General features: G+C 40.9%; 1 protein-coding gene across 1 annotated transcript in view; it reads left to right on the top strand.

Moving 5' to 3' along the window:
- Positions 1-20176, top strand: part of LOC125169484 (cationic amino acid transporter 3-like) — a 111735-nt gene extending 91559 nt beyond the window's left edge. Inside the window, exon 2 of the transcript XR_007153698.1 lies at positions 19972-20176. The gene's annotated coding sequence lies outside the window, so the exon portion shown is untranslated. The remainder of the gene's footprint in view (positions 1-19971) is intronic.
- Positions 20177-20769: the final 593 nt, after the last annotated feature.

A 20769-nucleotide genomic window follows, 5' to 3' on the forward strand; every position in this document is an offset into this window, starting at 1 on the left:
GCAGAGAGAGAGAGAGAGAGAGAGAGAGAGAGAGAGGGAGAAAGCGCACACACTTGCTTTACTTTGCCTTATAAAGTCTCAGAAAATGGGTTTCCCACTCCCACTACTTTTACCTATCCACTTCTGCATTTTTTGAAGGACGAAAATGTTCATCCACCTTCCTTTTGCCTTTCTAAGATCATAAATGGGTGCTCCTGGGTGTCTCAGTCAGTTGAGTGTCCCACTCTTGATTTTGGCTCAGGTCACAATCTCTAGGTTAGTGAGATTTATCCCCACAACAGGCTCTGCTTTGACAGCACAGGGCCTGCTTGGGATTCTCTCTCTTTCCCTTTCTCTCTCTGTCCCTGCCCTGTTTGCACGCACTCTCTCTCTCCCTCAAAAATAAAATCAACACACTTTAAAAAATCATAAATGGATCCCAGGGTATCTGATGTAGATGCAACTGAGATCAGTGAATGCATCTCAAGTGTCAGGATTATAGGGAGGAAACATGTACAAGGATGTGTGTGTGTGTGTGTGTGTGTGTGTGTATGTCTAAATGTAGTTTGGAGTGTAGATGTCTCCCATTTAGCTGTGAGAACATAGATCTACACTGCCTAGGGAAAGAGCTTCAATGTATTTTAAGTGGCTAAAGAAGCTGCCCACTATTAGCCACTATGCCTGCCCTTGGGAGTATAGACACATTCTATGAGAATGTAATCTTTGGTGTGAAGTCAGTGACAGTAATAGGTTTTAGCTCCTTTACATCTTTACTTTTTCTTTTCAGGGAAATGGGGTAGGAAAAGCTTGGGAAAAATAGGATTTTCATTTAGATCTTCCAATATGTTACTTATTCTCTTAAAAAAAAAAAAAGAGAGATCTTCGTTAGATGCATAAATTTCAGTGATAGGGCCGTTGGACCCAGAAAAAGTAGAAGAGGAAATAGGATTCAAAGAAAATGAAAATAACAAAAGAAACGTCCTGCATTAGATGTCTTCTGTTTACCTTGGTGGATGATCACGGACTGTCCCTCAAGGCCGCCAATACATGTAGATCCCTTTGAGAGGTAGAATGCAGGATGAAATCCCTCCCATCCCAATTCCATGGACATCTCTGTTTTGTTCCCATGTCTGAAGAGAGACATTTTCAGTTAATAAAAGAATGTGCCTCTGTCTACCTTCCCCTCCCTGCCTCCTCCATAGTCCTAGGATGCAGGTGAGTATTTGCTCACTTCTGTCTGTGTATCCACATCCCAAATACCTCCTAAGGAGCCAGGGAAGAACTCTACAATGGGAACCATGAACAGTGCATGAAGCATGAGGCATGAACAGTGCATGAAGCATGAGGCATGAACAGTGCATGAACAGAACAGTTACTAGAGAATCTCATAAAAGTCGGTCAGAGGGCTGTTGGGCTCAGAGCTCCGTTTTGGTCTCAACTTCTGCTCCCTGCCTGCAGTTTTGCTTGGCTGGCATCAATCGACGCTGAAGCTGCCTGTTGCTTTTAAGGGAAGAGGGACTACAGCTGGGGTGATGAAGAGTTAGCTTCCCACCCGGAACAGTGGAGGGTTTCCACCTCTCCCGTAAGGACCCAATTTTGAATCTAGAAGGTTGAATGAGAAACAAGACCGTTTGAGGTAGCCTAACACCAGGCATTTAAAATAGACATTTTTCTCACCATCCTTCTTATCCTTTAAAAAAATAATGTAACTTGGAAGAATATGATTATCCTAAAACATTTTTATTTTTTAATTAAAGAGGGTTCATTATGCTACCCGTCTCATCTCGTCCCAGAGGAGGGAAACCCTGTGTTCAGCAAGTTTGCTAAGAAATAATTATAGGTTCAGATCTTCCCCAGGCCCCGAAATTCAATTAAAAAATTTTTTTTTGTTTTAAGTTGCTTGCAGTCACATGGTGTGTATGTGTGCACGCGCGTGTTCGTGTGTGCGCGCACGCCCCAGTTCTCCTCGTAACTGCTCTGGGAATGGGTTCCCGGATGTGAGGCTTCTAAAAGACAAGCATCCCCCTCCCCCCTCCCTGACCCACTTCCAGCCCAGTTTCTTCAGCCGTATCTTTGTGAGCGGATATTAATAGGGTGAAAAATGTTTCTGTGAAAGGAACCTTACTTTGTTTTGTGTTGGTTTGTTTTCGGTTAGCATTGCCCTGATCGTCTCCCAGCCCCCAATCCCTGGGATACCTCTCTGGCTTATACTGAATTAGGTCAGTGTACATAAGTGGCTCTCAACGCTCACTATGGATCAGAATCAGCTAAGGGAACGTTTAATCAGCGTAATGCCTATTTCGGGATGTATGGATTCAGCTGGTGTGGAGTGGGGTCTAGGCATCAGCATTTTTTAAATGTTTATTTATTTTTGAGAGCGAGAGAGAGAGAGAGAGAGAGAGAGCACGAGCAGAGAAGGGGCGGAAAGGGAGGGTCAGAGGATCTGAAGCGGGCTCTGCACCCTACCAGGGAGTCCCGGGGCGTAGGTATTTTTTAAAACTCCTCGGTGCTCGTGTGCAGCTAACATGCAGGGTTAGGGACCCAGTGGTGGGGATTTGGTGATTAGTAAAGACACGCAAACATGGTCATGAAACCCAAATTCAACTGCCTAATTTGACTTTTTGGCTCATTGTATAGTTATTTTAAATAATGTAAGTGTAGGGGCAGAGTGCTTATCTGTCACTTCTTTTTTAAAATTTTTTAATTTAATTTTTTATTTTTTAAAATTTACATCCAAATTCGTTAGCATATAGTGAAACAATGATTTCAGGAGTAGATTCCTTAATGCCCCTTAACCATTTAGCCCATCCCCCCTCCCACAATCCCTCCAGTAACCCTCAGTTTGTTCTCCATATTTTTGAGTCTCTTCTGTTTTGTCACTTCTAGCCAAACTCTGAGTTACCGTTAAACTTGGGTGGGACGGAAAGTCATGGTTGCTCCCCTCTTCCGTCATTCCAAGAGAGGGGGCCGTTCTATTGTAGGACTGTCCCAGTTTACATAAAGAAAAAAGATTATTTAGAGCGGTTATTGTATAGAGGACAGACCCTGCAGGAACATTCCAGGAACTTGGGCAGCATTTATGGGTTCATTTAAGCCATGCTTAGCCTTCTCCCCAGTTTAAAGAAAGTAGCTAAAAACCCCAGGCTTCAGGGTACAAACCCTCCTGGCAGCCAGGAGTATGAGAAGAGAGAGGGCAGGACTGTGTGAGGCCAGATTCACACTAGATAATAAACCAAAACAGACATGTCTAATAGAAATCCAATAAATGAATTAATAAAATAAATAACATAAATGAATCCCCATATATCTCAGCATATAAACATATATAGGTTATACATATTGGTGGCTTACCTAATGTTTATGTGCATGTGCATAGATTTAAGTAGAGTGGTATATAAATATATTTATATAACCTCACTAGCTCTGTGGGGCATGGAGGTAATTATGCAGATTTCTCAGGCATAGGTTTTGGAAATTGTAGCTATTTTCATATTTTGACTGAAAATTTCACTGATATCTTGGTGCTTCCAAGTACTTAGATATATCAATTATGTATATATTTTCTATTTTGTAGATAGATGTTTGTTGTCCATGTAAACTTTTTTCAGAGAGAGGGTACTAAGTCTTTATGGATAGCCAGAGTGAGCAATTCAGACTCAAATAATCTACTTTGGGTCTTAGCTAATCTGTGCTTACAAATTATGTAAAATCCAGTTCTAAAATCTTTACTTATTTGGTGTTACGTAGAGGTTCTCCCTAAAAATGTGAACCAGTTGAATGAACTTTATTTTGCTTTTGGGGGTGCAGGTGTGTGGTCAATAGCTAGTAGGACCTGTTGGGTCCACTTTCAATTATTTTTGCACTCTTGAAGGGAGAAATAGCAGACAACTATCCAAGAGAGAGCTAAGAGAAAAAATTCAGTTTGGCTTTGTGATGAAGTCAGAATCGAATCTCTCATTCTTTATCATCCTCACACACATAAGCGCAGGTTGGCACACATGCAGGTGCACGCACACTCCCTTTTGTCAGACTGTACCTAATGTCTTTCCAGGCTGGAATGACAGAAGCCCGATGGAGGAAGCAAACCTAAGCAGTCTCCAGAGACAAGAACAGACTAGCACACATTATCCACATAGGAGATACATGCTTACATATGTAGAGATGTGCTTTTGTCCCAAAAGGGCTTGTCTAAGACATTGTTTACAAACAACTACAAAATCATTATCTAATTTCTATGACATTTCTGCTTACCTCCCAGTTTGATTCTGTATCTGAAGCTGGGACAGATATTGGAACTGTGTGTCTCCAAACTGCCTCCAGAGTCACACGGTGGAGAGCAGGAGGGAAGCCATCCACTACCACCTTCTTGTCTCCTGCAGACAGACTGGGCTGAGCCAACTACAGAGTTTTCCAAGACACAGCTTTAAAGGTCCATTTATGACTATTTTTTATGAAAAATAACATAGATGAGTTTTAATAAGATTCCTCTCTCTCTGGGTTGGCTCAGCAACAACTTAGCTTTAAATATGCATCTCATTCCCCTAACTGTTCCTTTTAACTTGTTGGCAAAACCAAAATGATAAGATAATATAGAAGAGAGTTTTCTGAATTGTTTGGTCACAAACATCCCACTTTATTAAATACATCCACATGAAACACTTTTGTTGTTTTATTTGAATCTGCTTTGGCTTGGGTATGTAGGAAGAGAGAGTCAAATTGCTCTGTTAGTTTTCATGGATGCTGTTCTATTTCATCCATACTACTGGTGATGCCATTCATCAGAATGTGGACATATCAGATTTCCAGTTTTTACCTGGGATGTATGTGGTCACATACCAATAGGTTTGTACCAGCAGAATGAAGTGGGGCAAGGAGTCCTGTACCAGCTATTCATTTACTCATTCAGCAAAGATTTATTGAGCTCCCATTATGTGCTAGGTGCTGTGTGCAGTTCTAGGGTAGCAGAGAACAAGGTCCTGTCCGCAAGGTACTCACAGTATTCATGGAAGAAATGGACATGTTGACAAATAGGGATAATACAATGTGTAAGGCATAGTGAAAGAAACAATGCATGAGGTATTATGAAAGCACAAAGGAGCAATCGGGGTGGGGGCAAGGTGAGGGTGGATTCTCAAGGGGGAGCAATTGATGAGAGTTAGAACTTTATTTCATTCGTCGTTGTTAGCTCCTACTCCTTCGTATGATACCATGCTCGTTGAATGAATTGATCAAGGATTGGTTAAGTCTCTTTTTTTTAGTGTTTATTTTTGAGAGAGAGTGAGAGAGACTGCTAGTGGGGGAAGGGCAGAGCGAGAAGGAAATGGAGGATCCAAGCGGTTCCTGCTGACAGCGGAAAGTCCAACATGGGGCTCAAACTCACGAGCTGTGAGATCATGACCTGAGCCAAAGTAGGACGCTTAACCGACTGAGCCACCCAGGTGCCCCGATTAAGTCTCTCTGCAGTGGCAAAAGCACTGTAATAGGAGTCAGTAGGTCTAGGTTTTGGTCCAGGGTCTGCAATTGCAGTTTGTGACTTGACCCTATCACTGTTTGTCAAGAGGAAATTAGGAGAAGATCCTGGATGAATTCCACATCTCCACTTCCCTGGCTAAATAAAATATACTGTCCCTCCACCCAGTGTATGAATAATACATAAGAAATAAAGCCAAGAGGGGCGCCTGGATGGCGCAGTCGGTTGAGCATCCGACTTCAGCCAGGTCACGATCTCGCGGTCCGTGAGTTCAAGCCCCGCGTCAGGCTCTGGGCTGATGGCTCAGAGCCTGGAGCCTGCTTCCGATTCTGTGTCTCCCTCTCTCTCTGCCCCTCCCCCATTCATGCTCTGTCTCTCTCTGTCCCAAAAATAAATAAACGTTGGAAAAAAAAAAAAAAAGAAAGAAAGCCAAGATTTTCATTCTATGATCCATTCATGAAATGTTAGCTCCCTATAACCTTTATCCTTTCCCAATTTTCTGTAAATCTTTTTAAAGATATTTTAAAATTATTTGGAAGAGGATTTATAACTTCAGACTGATTTTTTTTTTTTTTTTGGCAAAAGTTAGGACAGATTGACTAGTACAGAGAAGGCTGGAACCTGGGGAAAATGAAATATTATAGAACTCATTTGACTTAGTTCACCCAGTGCTGAAAAACAGCTTAAAACCATGCAGTGCTTAGAGCAGAGAAGCAGCAGGCAGGGTTCAGAGACCACATAGTGTCCTACTTCATAGAATACTGTTTCTCTCTGCTTGAGTCTAGCACAGAAGGAGACTGGTGGCCAAAGGGTCCTGACCTGGTTGCAACAGGACAACTCGTATCCCTGTTGATCATGTTGCCTCTTTCTTTCCCTTACCACAGGCCAAAGGGAGGAGACAAAAACTAAATGTTGTAGGTCTAATCAAACAACTCAATGATAAAGCTGAAGGGTCTAATCCTTCTTATAGAATTCTTACTCTTTCTGTCTAGAATACTCTTGTTTACCTCAGTTTTCTCTTCTGCAAAATAGGTGTAATAATTCCTACCCTACTTACTGTTCAACCTACTTGCTTCCTTACCTACTTTCTTTTATGATACTTATCACAATTTGTAATTTGTATTTGATTAATATCTGTCTTTCTTAAAATTTTTTTTTTCAACGTTTATTTATTTTTGGGACAGAGAGAGATAGAGCATGAACGGGGGAGGGGCAGAGAGAGAGGGAGACACAGAATCGGAAACAGGCTCCAGGCTCTGAGCCATCAGCCCAGAGCCCGACGCGGGGCTCGAACTCACGGACCGCGAGATCGTGACCTGGCTGAAGTCGGACGCTTAACCGACTGCGCCACCCAGGCACCCCAATATCTGTCTTTCTAATTTGACAGTAGTACTCATGAAGATGGGGACTGTGTTTGTTTTTTCCTCTCCATTTAATTGCCAGCATCTAGCAAAGTGCTTCCACGCATTAGTCATTCAGTAAATACCTTTGAATAAGTGAATGAATGGTATTTTGGGAATCATGAAAGATGAAATATTTGAAATACTTTCAAAAAATTTTACAGGTGAAACCTGTGTAAAGCATTGTGTCTAGTTAGGTAGGTTGTACATTCCTTGAGTTTAGGAACTAAGTCTTAATACTGTTTATTTCCCATTCAACCTGGCAGCGTACTTTTCACATGGTACGTGCTCTGTAAGTAATTATGCTTATCACTATATTATTTAAAATAAAATTATAATACTTGCAATAAACAATCATCTGAAAGTGAACTTAAGACAAATAATTCCATTTACAATAGCATCAGATATAATAAAACACTTAGGAATAAATTTAACAAAAGACATATAAAAATTATACTCTGAGGGAGGCCTAGGTGGCTGAGTCAGTTGAAAGTCTGACTTCGGCTCAGCTCAGGTCATGATCTCATGGTCCATGAGTTTGAGTCCCACATCGGGCTCTATGCTGACAGCTCAGAGCCTGAGCCTACTTCAGATTCTGTCTCTCTGTCTCTGTCTTTCTCTCTGCCCCTTCCCCACTCATGCTGTGTCTCTCTCAGAAAATAAACATTTAAAAAAATTTTTTAAATACTTGTAATCAAGAGAGTATGGTCCTGGCATAAAGATAGACCTACAGATCAATGGAATACAATGAGAGTCCAAGAATAAATCCTTACATTTACAGCCAACTGATTTTCAACACAAGTGCTAAGACAAACCAGTGGAGGAAGAATAGTCTTTTTAAGTGGTCCTGTGACAACTGGCGAGCCACATGCAAAAAAAAAAAAAAAAAAGAATTTTGACTCCTACCTCACACCATATATAACAACTAGCTCAAAATGGATCAAAGACCTAAATGTAAGAGCTGAAACTGTAAGATTTTTAGAGATAAACACATGCAAATCTTCATGACCTTGGGTTAGGTAATGGTTTCTTAGATAAATGCACAATAAGATAGGAAAAATAGGTACACTGGACTTCATCAAAATTTAAAACTCTTTTCTTCAAAGGACACTATCAAGTGAAAAGACAACCCACAGAGGAGGAGAAAATATCTGCATGTCATATATCTGATAAGAGACTTGTATGTACAATATACCAAGAATTCTTATAACTCAATAATAAAAAGACAAATAGCCCAATTAAAAATGAGCAAAGTATCTGAATAGGCATTTCTCCAAATGCCAATAAGCATATAAAAATAGGCTCAACATCATTAGCTCTCAAGGAAATGTAAATCAAAACCACTAGGATGGCTATAATAATAATAAAAACAAGATAATAATAACTGTTGGTGAGGATTGGACAAATTGTAACCCTCACACATTGGTGGTGGGATTATAAAATGATACATCTGTTTTGCAAAACAGTCTGACAGTTTCTCAAAATGTTACACCTAGAGTTACCATGAGACCCCAGCAGCTCCACTCCTAAGTATATGCCCAAGAGAAATGGAAACATATGTTCCTGTAAAAACGTGTATATGAATGTTCATAGCAGTGTTATTCATAATAGCTGAAAAGTGAAAACAACCCAAATGTCGATCAACTGAAGAAATAAAAAGGGGACTATTCATATAATGGAATATTATTTGGCAATAAAAAAGGAACGAACTATTGATACATGCTACAACATGGATGAATCTTGAAAACATGCTAACAGAAAGAAGCCAATCACAAAAGACCACATATCATATGATTCCATTTACGTGAAGTGTTCCAAGTAGGTGAATCTATAAAACGAGACAGTATATTAGTGGTTGCCTAGAGCTAGGAGTGTTGGGGGCAGTGGGAAGCTAACAGATACAGGATCCCTCTTTGGGGTGATGAAAATATTCTAAAATTGATTGTGATGTGGTTGCACAACACTGTGACTATGTTACAAATCACCGAATTGTACACTTTAAATAAGTGAATCATATAGTATGTGAATTATATCTCAATAAAGCTTTTATTAAAAGAGAAAATTATAATAATAGTGCCTGCCCTTAGGGAAAATACAAGGTAATTGAAAAAAAATTTTTTTGTTGATTCTCCATCTTAAAAACACCGGCTGCTCCATTTTGAAAGTTTATGTGTTTATTTTCTATGGGCGACTATAACTTAGTACTTTGGAGTTTAGGGTGAAGTTGCAGGAAGACATTAGAGGAGAAAAAAGGGCAGAGAATAAGGGCATAAAGAAACTCAAGGAGCTAAGTCTTTTGGGAAAATGTCTGGGAAACCTGTTCACTTTCCTAGTCAGTCTAATAGTTAGGAATGACATCGTCAAGACTCCCTAACATGAATATTTTTTATTGAGATTTCTAGTTTTGGTTGTGGTGTTTGGCCCAGCCACCTTCTTTTGGACGAAAGCCACTAAAAATATGAAACATTGACCTCCTGTCCTACTCTAGCCTCTCACATCTGTCTGAAGATCTGGATAATTGGTGGGTGTGGATAGAAAGCCATGGAGGACTTATATCCATCTGGAGAGTGGAAAGGTGAGAAGGAGCTGGGGAATGACTCAAGACTGGAGTCTAGAACAAAACACTCCGAAAACCTCCCTAAGTATATAATGGGAAGGAAATCTGACATCTTGATGACTGAATTGACTCCTACTATGTTGTAGTTTTGATTCTAGTCTTTGTTTCCTTCCTTTCTCCAGAATCCAAATTTCAGTAGCTGTTACACCCACATGTTCAGAACAGCCCCTTTGAACAGAGCCTGTCCTGACTGAGAGGAGAATAGGTAGGTGTTTGAGGCAGAGAGATCTAAGAAAAAAAAAAAAAAATCTCTGCTCTTCATGAAATTCTCAGTCTGCTGAGGAAAATAACATCCTTATCTTGAATTTTAAAATAAAGAATTAACAAATAGGAAGACTTTCCTTATTTGAAAAAAAAAAAAAAAAGCTTCCTGGATGAGAAAACATTGAGCTAGATTTTAAGGTAAGTTCAGAATGTGGTTTGGGGAAGCATTCCCTCCATGTTAGGACCCAACCACAGGAATCGCTCTGCCCAGAGCTGGTTAGTCATAGCCCTTTGCCTGCATATCCTGAGTGATTTGATGTGAATAGGTAAAGTCCAGTTAAGGGATGACTGAGTGGGCATGGTAGGGGATACTTAGGAAGTAGAGTTTTGGTTTGACTAGAGAATTCAGTGCATTTGCAGTTGCCTTTAAGGGGAGCTAGGAGCTCTTGTGGACATGTGGGTTACTTACACCAAAACAGACTTGTTCTGCTCTCTGGCCAGCCCTATTCTCTGCTCTTCTTATCCCAACTTGCCTAATTGATACCTTGGCCGATGGTGTCATTAACAATGCTTGAATAATACCCTGACCGGCTGATTTCAAAATGGGAGAGGTGATTAATATGTTGGAAATCTGGCTGGGGGGTGCAAGGAAGGGGATGTCCCCTGAAATAAAAAAAATGGGGGAAGGGTCTGTTTGTGCCCCCATGGTGCATCTGTGGACTTCGACCAAAGGGAAGAACTTGGAGATAGGAGTCTGATTTGCAGCTTCTTTCTGGTTTGCTGATCCCTCTCCATTTCCACTCCCTTACCTCCCCCAACAGCACACGTTCTGACACCTACAAGCTCGTTACATGATGATGACCTATATTTTTATCTTTTTTATGAGCATCAAACACACATCGTCTTGCAAGCACATGTGTTTTTTTTCCCCTATTGACGTGTGAGTGCCTTTGATGGTAATTTATTGTAGGGTTCAGCAGCCAGGTCTTAATTGTACCCTAAAATTGCTTACCATTTTGATGCCTCCAAACCATCCCAAAATGTACCTTTTTTCTGCAGAAGGGTGTGGGGCAACCTCCTTTTTACTGTCTTCTGTGGTAGAATGTGGAGCTCAGAAAGAACATGAGGGAGAGATTCCCCAGCTGGGTTTCAGGGACGCCTTAGTCCCCAGCTTCTAATTGCAGTTGGGCTGTACGATAGTTTTGCTCTACTCAGCAAAACTGAACTCAGTTTTTCTTCATGGTTTAGGGCTAACATGGCTTCACTGATTGTTCACAATGGTCAATGAGCAGTTTCTTCTCCAGCATTCAGACTTTTCAGGAAATTTCCATGGTAGCCACTTGCATCTGTGAATGCAGATGGGATTAGAAATGAGACTAGGGAGTCTGGGCTATGGCAGGCAGCTAACCCAAATCATGGAAGTCATTCTGTAATAACCTCTGCTTTGACATCTAACCACTCCCTTACCTGGCTTGAGTAGAATTCAGCATTCCCTTAAGGGATGTTCAGCGGAAACAGAGGAAAAGGAGGGTGAGGAGTGAAGTTCTAATAATGTAAATTTAGCCCAAGCAGAGCTTAGTTCTTAAGTATAATTTGAATTTGGTTCCAACAGTCTTCTCTTCCCTGGCCTCACTTTATCCCTCAGTACAATAGACAGCATCATACCCTAGGACACTCAGATTCATTACAGGAGGATGAGTCAATGTCCAGAACAACCAGGAATGTAACCCACATCTCATGAAAGTGTAAGGGGAAAATGGAGACTAAAACCCTTACCTCTCTTTCTAGAGAGGCCAAGAGTAGCATTCAGTGTTGACTCTTGCTTTTGTGCTGGAAACTGGTCTACCTATAGACTGAATCCTTGTTAGCTCTTGTTACAGACTGTCCATTCCAGCTGAGTTCATTTGTTCTGTGTCTCCCACACATGACACTCACCACATGTGCTTGCTGGGACTTGTCTCCAAACGTTTATACAGGCAATTCCCTCCTCCTTCAAACTTAGGAAGTTTCTCTGTCCTCTCTGTTCAGCCCTGGCCTTTTCCTCTTTATATAACTGGCCTTAAAGTCTCTTCCACCAGAGAGCTGCCTTATTGGCCTTAGGTGGCCTCTAGGACTCCATTATTCTATAGTTCCTCAACATTGTATTATTTTCAGTTAGTATCTGTCCTATTGTCTGCCTGTATCCATGAAAAGACTTTTTGTGGCCAGCTGAATGAGCCTTCTGACCGAAAACAAAACTATTACCATCACCTTTGAGGTGAATAAAAATTTCTTTTCTATTAAAGGCCTTTCAAAGTGGGAGATTTTATAGTCCTCCTTGACCCCCCATTTTTATGTCCAGTGAAATTATATAGGTGCAGATGAATTTAGTAAAGACAGTAGCTTCCATGGTGGAGTCCATGTGAAATGTCATTTTCCATATGATAACTTGAAGTTTATTTGTCCTCAAACTTCAAAGGTTGAATCAGTTATCTGGGAATTTCAAAGAAACATGGATCATCATAATTCATTGATTCTCTATTATACACTGAATAAAATCCAAACTCTGTTGTGACACTACTTATATTTATGTCTCCATCCCTTCATATAACCTGGACTATCCCTCATGTGTCTATTTGAGGTTCTTGAACTTGTTCTATGCTCTTCTGCCCTCAGACCTTTGCACATGCTGTCCTTTCTCTTTAGAATGCCATTCCTTTCCTTATCAACCTATCAAGGTCCTATCCTTCATTTAAAGCCCAGCTTAAAATCTTATTTTCCAAGAATACGTCTAGATCTCTCTAGTGACAATTATTTCTGTCTCTCCCCCAACTATGATGTCACATTATTTGAACCTGTATGGTAGCACTGTTTTATACTGGAGTAATGTATATATGTTTTTGCCTCTTTTACTAGATGGTAAGCTTTTGGAAGGTGGAGTTTATATCTACTTTAACTTTAAATTCCTTTCTGTGTTTAGCATAATGCTTTGCACAGTGGGTCCTTAAGAAATATCAGTTCACTGGATGAAAAAGCTGTGTTTTTATGTTTATTTTACTCTTATAGCTTTTCCCCAAACATGTCACCATCTTGCGCTGTCCAAATCAGTCTTTGGGTATTCTCAACTTCTGTCTATGGTAAAAACAGAGCATCTAAAGTAATCTAAGTTAGACTGCAGGTAGAGCTGAAAAGTTTGAGAAGGCCCTGAAAACAGATTCACCCTTGGAAGGTTTCTGGACTGGGTTGAGATTAGCTTTCCTGCTTGACAAAGGCCTTTTGAAGGGATGTCGTGCAGAGACACTCAGGGAGAAACAAGGATCAAGGGAGAAGCAGCTGAATATTGGAAGAAACTGATTTCTAGGAATGAGATTAGTTTAAGGATTTTGTATGTCGCCAAAAAGGGCTGTGTCTTTGCTTAGAGGTATTCACTTTGCTCTTGGTGCCAAGCTTGTTTCTTTATGCTATGATAACGTCGCTGAGAGCACTTTTCCTGTCAGGTGTCTAAGGAAGGGATCACAGCTCTGCTCCCATTTGCTTGTTGGTAGGACGTGAAGAATGGGCTACTTTTTGACTGCTTATGTTTCATATACTTAAGAGAAGACAAAACTAAACTTCCCAGGCCTCTTACCAGTTCCTCCCATCAACTTCTCACTCTCTCACCCCATTAGTTCTCCTGACTTCCAACAAGGCCTTTCTGGGTTTTGTTTTTGTTTTTTAAGTTTATTTACTTATTTTGAGAGAGAGTGAGAGAGCGAGTCGGGGAGGGGCAGAGAGAGAGATTGAGAGGGAGAGAGAATCCCAAGCAGGCTCCGCCCTGTCAGTGCAGAGCCCAATGTGGGACTCAAACCCACAAAGTGTGAGATCATGACCTGAGTCAAAACCGTGAGATCATGACGCTTAAGCAACTGAACCACCCAGGTTCCCCAAGGCCTTTCTGATCTAAGATAAGCTGATAGCCTCTCTTGTTGCCAATGGCCCACATGGGTCACTTCTTCAGTACCACTCCTCGGTGCTCAATTCTGTAGCTACCTTCTTGCCAAACTCTGGCTTACTATCTCCTCTTTTTCCTCCAGAAAGTATCCTCTGACTCCTTTCCAGGAATGCCCTTAACCTTTCCTCATCTTCTATAGCATGATTACTAGACCTCAGCCCAAATCTTTTAGTGATGTTTCTGTTTATTCTCTGTGTTTATCTGTATCTTATTTCCTGTCATACAGCACATTTCCCCACATTGATACTACTTTTTTTTTTTTAACTCGGTACCCACCCCATAGCCTCCAGTTTCTCTAGTCAGAGAAGTCATTGACCAGCTTTCTCTTGCTTGGAAAGTCAACCAACATTAACAGGCAACAATAAAGAGAAATTTAGAATCTGCTGACTTTCTTTATCCCTCCCTTTCACAAATACTGGCGGAGTGTCTACTATGTATTAGACACTGCTCACATTACCATGCTTTTCTCCTGTACATAGCTTATGCTCCATGTTCTTTTTGAGTGGGAGTTTGGATATTGGCCTGATTTGGGAAATTACTTAATCAAATGTTCCCAAACAATATCGAAAGTTTGGAAGTCTCTGATGGAGCACAGAATTAGGATGTCTATTCTTTGTTAGCCATTCTCTCCATTCTTGATATTGCTTTCATTATCTGTCCATCTCTCAGAACTTGATACAAAAAGGTTATTTTGTGTCTCATTCTGTGATGAGCAGTTAGTCCATCTCAACCATAATTTTAGCATTTACTGAAGAACTCTAAGGATTGGAGTGGGGAGACTAGATTTTTTTTTTAAACAAGATGGGGCTCCTGGGTCCTCAGTCAGTTAAGCGTCTGACTTCAGCTCAGGTCATGATCTCACAGTTCATGAGTTTGAGTCCCGCATCAGGCTCTCTGCTGTCAGTGTAGATCCCACTTCAGGTCCTCTGTCCCCCTCTCTCTCTCTGCCCCTCCCCTTCTGGTTATTTCCTCCTCTCTCTCAAAATAAATAAATAAATAAACTTAGGGAGGCTGGGTGGCTCTGTTGGTTAAGCATCTGACTTCGGCTCAGTTCATGATCTCATGGTTTGTTAGTTCAAGTTCCATATCAGGTGAGCCCAAACCCTGCATTGGGTGAGTTCAAGCCCCGCTTCTCTCTCTCCTCTCTTTCTCTGTCTTTCTCTCTCTCTCCCTCTCTCTCTGCCCCTTGCTCCCTTGTGCCATCTCTCTCTCTCTCTCTCTCTCTCTCTCTCAAAATAAATAAATAAATAAACTTTAAAAAAAAGAAAGAAAAAGGAACCGTGGTCCTCACCCTCAAGGAACTTATAGTATAACAAATGAGACAGAAAACGTCATTTCTCAAGCTATCCTATAAAACCACACACATGTGCTAATTTATGCAATTAAATATTTTGGAAACTAAATACCAAGATGAAACAGGGACAAAGAAGTCATTTAGGTCAGTTGGAGTTAATAAAGAAGACTCTTTCGAGGAAAGAGTTTTGAGCTGGATTTTGATGGGAGACTATGGGAAGTAGAGGCCAGGAAGACAACATTCTTGGGGATAGGAAACAATGTTCAATCACAGGCTTGGATGTGGGGATGAGTCAAGGTGTGGGGCTTGGTGAATGGGTTATCTTGGTTGAAGCACAAAGGTCTAAGCAGAAAAAAATCAAAAGACATGGGTCCAGTGAGAGATTAAGGTAGAAATGGTAGAGAAACTAGATGACCAACACAGCTGGAGGCAGGGGAATAAATAAGATAACTTTAGGAACACTAAAAAATTTTTATGTTTATTTATTGTGGGAGAGAGAGAGAAAGAGAACAGAGAGAGAGAGAGTGGAGGGGAGGAGCAGAGAGAGAGAGAGGAGAGAAAGAATCGAGAGAATCCTGGGCTGAAAATCACAGATCTCACGAGCTGTGAGACTTGACCTGAGCCAAAATCAATAGTTGGCCACTTAACCCAGGCTCAATTTTGGAACACTAAAATTTTTATTCTTTTCCTTAGCTTTTAAGAAAAAGGGATGGAAGTTTGGGAGACTCTGGTTGCTATCTACTAAGGTCCTTTAAATGTGGTAAAGAATAAAGGCCAGTTATATTAATAAGGGCCTACACCTGTCTCTGCTCTACTCTTAAGGTCTAGGGGTTTCTTTCTTTTTCTTTTTTTTTTTTTTTTTGCTTGTTTTTTTTTTTTTTAAATATTGCTTACATATCAGCTGTAATTATCCAAATGGACTCTGTACTTCATTTTGCTTGGTTCTATTCTGGAATCCTAGAATGACTCTGCAGAAGTTAACTTACCTAGTCACATTGCTTCTTGCATTCTTTAGTCTACCCATTTTTCCTGTAAAACAAGATTTAGTGGTAAAGCAAAGAAACGTTCACACCTGCTATCTGTCCATTGGCCTTTAAAAAAAATTTTAAGTTTATTTATTTATTTTGAGAGAGAGAGAGAGGGAGAGTACAAGTGGGGGAGGGCCAGAGAGAAAGGAAGAGAGAGAAAATTTGAAGCAGGCTCTGCACTGTCAGCACAGAGTCTGACTCGGGGCTTGATCTCACAAACCATGAGATCATGACCTGATCCGAAACCGAAGAGTCGGACACTTAACCAACTGAGCCCTCTACCCTATGTCAGGCACCCCATGTGCACTGACCTCTACCTTTCTGGATGGATCATGCTTGAAGGGAGGAAATATACACTGCCTCTAGATCTTCCCAGCCTGTTACAGGGAGGTCTTCCTAATATGATTATGTAAACTAACTAATGGGTTATGTGAACTAACCACTTGGAAGGAGAGTCCTGGCTCTAACTTCCCAGACTTAAATATTTCCACCTTGGATGTCTTCTGGTCTCTCCTCTGAAGCAGAAGGAAAGAGTGACCACTTTTCATATAATGTTTACATATGAATGAGGGGGGAAAGATAATAAATAAATTTAGGTTTAAAATTTGGCTTAAAAGACAAAATACCAGGGTTCCTGGGTGGCTCTGTTGCTTGAGTGTCTGACTCTTGAAGTTGACTTGGGTAGTGAGATCGAGCCCTACATCGGATTCCATGCTGAGCGTAGAGCCTGCTTGGCATTCTCTCTCCACCCCCCCACCCCTCCCCTGATATTTCTCTCTCTCAAAACAAATGAACATTTAAAAAAAAGACAAAATACCAAAAAAGAAATTAAATTTTATAGAGAAAGAAAAAATGTTATTTTTTTTTCTATTTCCAAAGAAAGAACTTCCCAGTAGAGTGGATTATTGAGGTGACGGAAGGAAATTGTATAGTTTATCTGGGGAGCTACAAGAATTAGGTCAAATACCAAATATCTGTATGATTTTGGAGGCAATGGAATGGATGAAACTATCTCCGAAGTTCTGCCTTCAGACCTATACCTCAATGAATTTTGAATAAGACATGGGGAGAGGAAGCTAGAGTGATTTGCACTGATCTTTTCAGGCCTCTCTCTTCCCTAAGACTGCATGACTCTCTGGTTCCTCAAAGATTTTTTTGCCCTTCTGCTTCAGAGATGGAAGACCTTGAGGAATTGAGGATGAAATGTATTCAACCTAGATGTGCAAATAGAATTTTGTGGCCACTTTTGATATGATTTTCATATCTAGATGAATAGCCAAGGTGAATTCTCATACTAACATTGGGTCAACTCTTCATTCCTGATTTGCAGACTCCATACTTTCACTGCCTTGGGTTTGGCAGAAACATTGTGTTAGGACTGGGGATGGACACAGATGGAGTATTTGCACATGTATGTGTATGAATGACTCTGTGTAGGTAACATAATGTGAATTTACTTCACTTTTTTAAATACCAATTATATTTGAGCTTATATATTTATTTATGAATCTGTTTAATTGTGGTCTCTGCCACTAGACAGTAAGCTACACAGAAGGCGTACATCTATTTTGTGCATCATTGTATACTCACCACTTAACACAGGACTTGACACATGGTAGACAATCAACAAGTGAAAAAATTGTGTGTGCCTCTGCTCTTATCCATTGACTAGGATAATGAGAATCGCCTACTTCTCAGGGGCTTGGAGGATTCTGTATTATGGCAAGTGGAGGAATCAGAGGTGAACCACAGAGACTGATCAGATCTCTGCAGATGAGGCCAGCAGCCCTAGGGTAGACCTCTTGTTGACTGTCTTCTGCCCATCTCTGGCTGCATCTTATCATAATACCTGGGGCACAGGCCACAGAGTGTTCCAAGGCTGGGGATGAGAGGAGGTGTGTCCTGGCTATCAGAATAAGCATCTTATCCCAGCTGCAATTGTTCCAGATGTGGCAGGGTTCCCAGCCCACTGACCTGCAGGGCATGGTGGGGGTTTGGTGGCATGAGTCAGAGAAGAATGTGGGGCTGGTTGTTTGGGAGTTTCACTTTGCGAAGAGAAGCCAGTTCCCCATACCTGCCAGTTCTCTAATGGTATCTCCAGGGGCTGAGCCTAGAAACAACTAGTTGAAGAAGACAGACTGAGCACCCATACTCTTTTGAATCCCCCAGGATGTTGGCAGTAGAGGAATTTAAATGGATTTGAATGGGCAAAGGACAATTCATAGACCAGCAAAGTATCATAGAGTGTTTCAATTGAAGTTTGAGAGATAATCTCATCCATGCTTCTGCCTTCATTCCAGATAAACAAAAATCTCTCCCCTTGAAGATTTTCTAGCCTATAACACAGAGGCTACATCAGGGCAGTGGAGGCTCAGCATAAGTTCTCCAAGATCCCATTTCCTCTCATTCTCCTGGTGGGAATGAGTGGACACACCAGAGAGACCCTCACTTCTACTTCCCTCAATTATGTGCTTCATCGAGCACACAGCGGTGGACATGTCAGCAGGTGCAGAGAGGCCCTCATTCTTGTGTCTTACTGGAAAGGGGACCTATGAATCTTGTAAATGTGATGACATCGGCAATGACAGACTCTTCAGCCGCCTAGTAGTCTGTAATTGAAGCCAGGAATTCAGCACACGCTCTGACACACCCTGCCTTCACTGTGGGTTCCCAGAAGCAGGTTCTTACATAGCCACTAGGCTGGGAGGACCCTTAACCAACCTCCTCTGACAACTATCAAGGCCTCAGAGCCGAATCCGAAATTCCCAAACCAAGTGATAATTTTATCCCTCTCTCTGTTTCCATTCCCAGTTGTGTCTAGTTATTGCAAGTTATTCCTAATTGCTAAACTTCCTAGTAAGAGAGATCCAAGTCTCACTGCAGTACCGTAGGAGTTCTTTCATTTTGGCTTAACTGAAATCTTTTTTTTGTGAGAATCAGAGCCTAAAATTGATCAAGCCAGAGAGCTTCTACACTGCTTTGAAGCCCCAGGCAAATAGGTTGGGGATTTTTCCTGTTGTTCTCCACCTCTCTCCATAATGAGACGCTTTGTTTCCATGAATCGGCCCTGATCCAGACTTCTAGACTCTGTGACAGGACATTTCATCCCTCCCTCTGCCTCCAGGCAGGACTGAACTTAACCCATCCCAGACTGAAGGGTGTCTCCTCCAGACCTTATTTCAAGATTTCCTGAATTTTCAGGGTCTTTTGGTTAATGTGCACATCTGTTTGCCTTGTTGTCCTGTTAATTTCCTATGGCAATTCTAGCCATTACTTCCCTTTGTGGAAAGGAGATCCATGTCCCTCATATCTCTCCAGATAAAAGTGTCTTAGTTCTTTTATAATGTTTCTTGAATGTTAGTTTGTTCTCATATCTTCCTTATGCCAGAAGAGGAAAGTATTATTTGAAATTTTCCTCGTTAGCCGAGCATTGTTGACTTGAATTAGAATTCCATATTTTTATCACTATTGTTATTGTACTCCACCCCCAACATATCTCATCCTTGCTTTGGACTGAGATTCCAAATATTGGTTTTCTCCACCTGGAATGCTTTTCCCTCTCTCATCAGTCCTGACCTTCCATTACTTCCTAACCCTGCTCCATTCTCTCTCTCTCTAGCCTGCTTTTTCTAACTCTGCAGACCTTCTATATTCCCAATGCTTCTGATTCCCCTAGCAATGTAAAGAATTTCATTCAGCTGGCCTCAATATCTGCCCTCACCTTACTGTCTCCAAGTATGAAGTCCAGATGAGAAAAGCCCTGAGGTGCATATAGGGAACTGGCAGCATAGTGTAGAAGGATATGTAGTGAGTGGCAAGGAAGTCAAGAAGTCCAGGAGTCTAGTGTGGACCTGTAACCTTGGAAAATTCATAACCTCTCTGGCCTTTTGGTTTAATTATTTGGACAAGAAAGTATTTAATTAAGTCATCTCTAAGAATTCTTCAAACTTTAAATATGTTATGAATCTTTTTTTTTTTTTTTTTTTTTGGTCTCCTCCAATATGGACAGAACTCTGCAAGCAGGGAAATCACAGAATAGAAGAAGAAAGAATTAAAAGACATCATTGGAACTTACAGAAGAAGGGCCATGTGAAGACACAAAGAGAAGATTGCCATGTACAAACCAAGGAGACAGGACTCTGAAGAAACCAAAACTGCCAATGACTTGATCTTGGGCTTCTAGCCTTCAGAACCATGATAAATATTTTTGTTTAAGCCAGAAATAAAAAGACATAATTGATTTTTTTAAAAAGCCATTTTAATGTGTAAGTTGTTCTGGTGATAACAATTATGAATCTTTAGTGAGGATGGGGGAAGGCTCCTATGCCTCCTTATCCTCTTGCAATCTTAACAAAAATTGCTGTGATGTGTTTTAGATGATGGTGGAGTGGCTATGGCCTAAGCCTTACATTCTCTGCCCAGTGGCCTGGTATCTAGACATATGCCCCTTCTACCGTGGAAAGTCTGGCCCACCCTCACTAAATCACTGAAGAAAGGCACTACATTAAGTTCTTATTCATTTCTTTCTTAAAACTTCACAAGTCCTATATAAGTGAAAAAAGAAGACTATTTCTATTTGGAACTAAAAATTTTATTTTCTAAATGAAACTCAAGTTTCTTATATAATATATTGGTTGTTATACTTCCTAGTAATCCCTGTAAAACTCAGTAACTTATAAAGTTATATGGCCACATATATGTATGTGTGTGCGCGTGTATGAACAATTCATGTGATTACCAATGTGGACTGAAAGAAACAGAGAAATGTCATACTGACCATGCTACTTACCCAAAGCAGGAACAGTCT

The sequence above is a fragment of the Prionailurus viverrinus genome, chromosome B4 (genome assembly GCF_022837055.1).
Source record: "Prionailurus viverrinus isolate Anna chromosome B4, UM_Priviv_1.0, whole genome shotgun sequence".
NCBI lineage: Eukaryota > Metazoa > Chordata > Mammalia > Carnivora > Felidae > Prionailurus > Prionailurus viverrinus.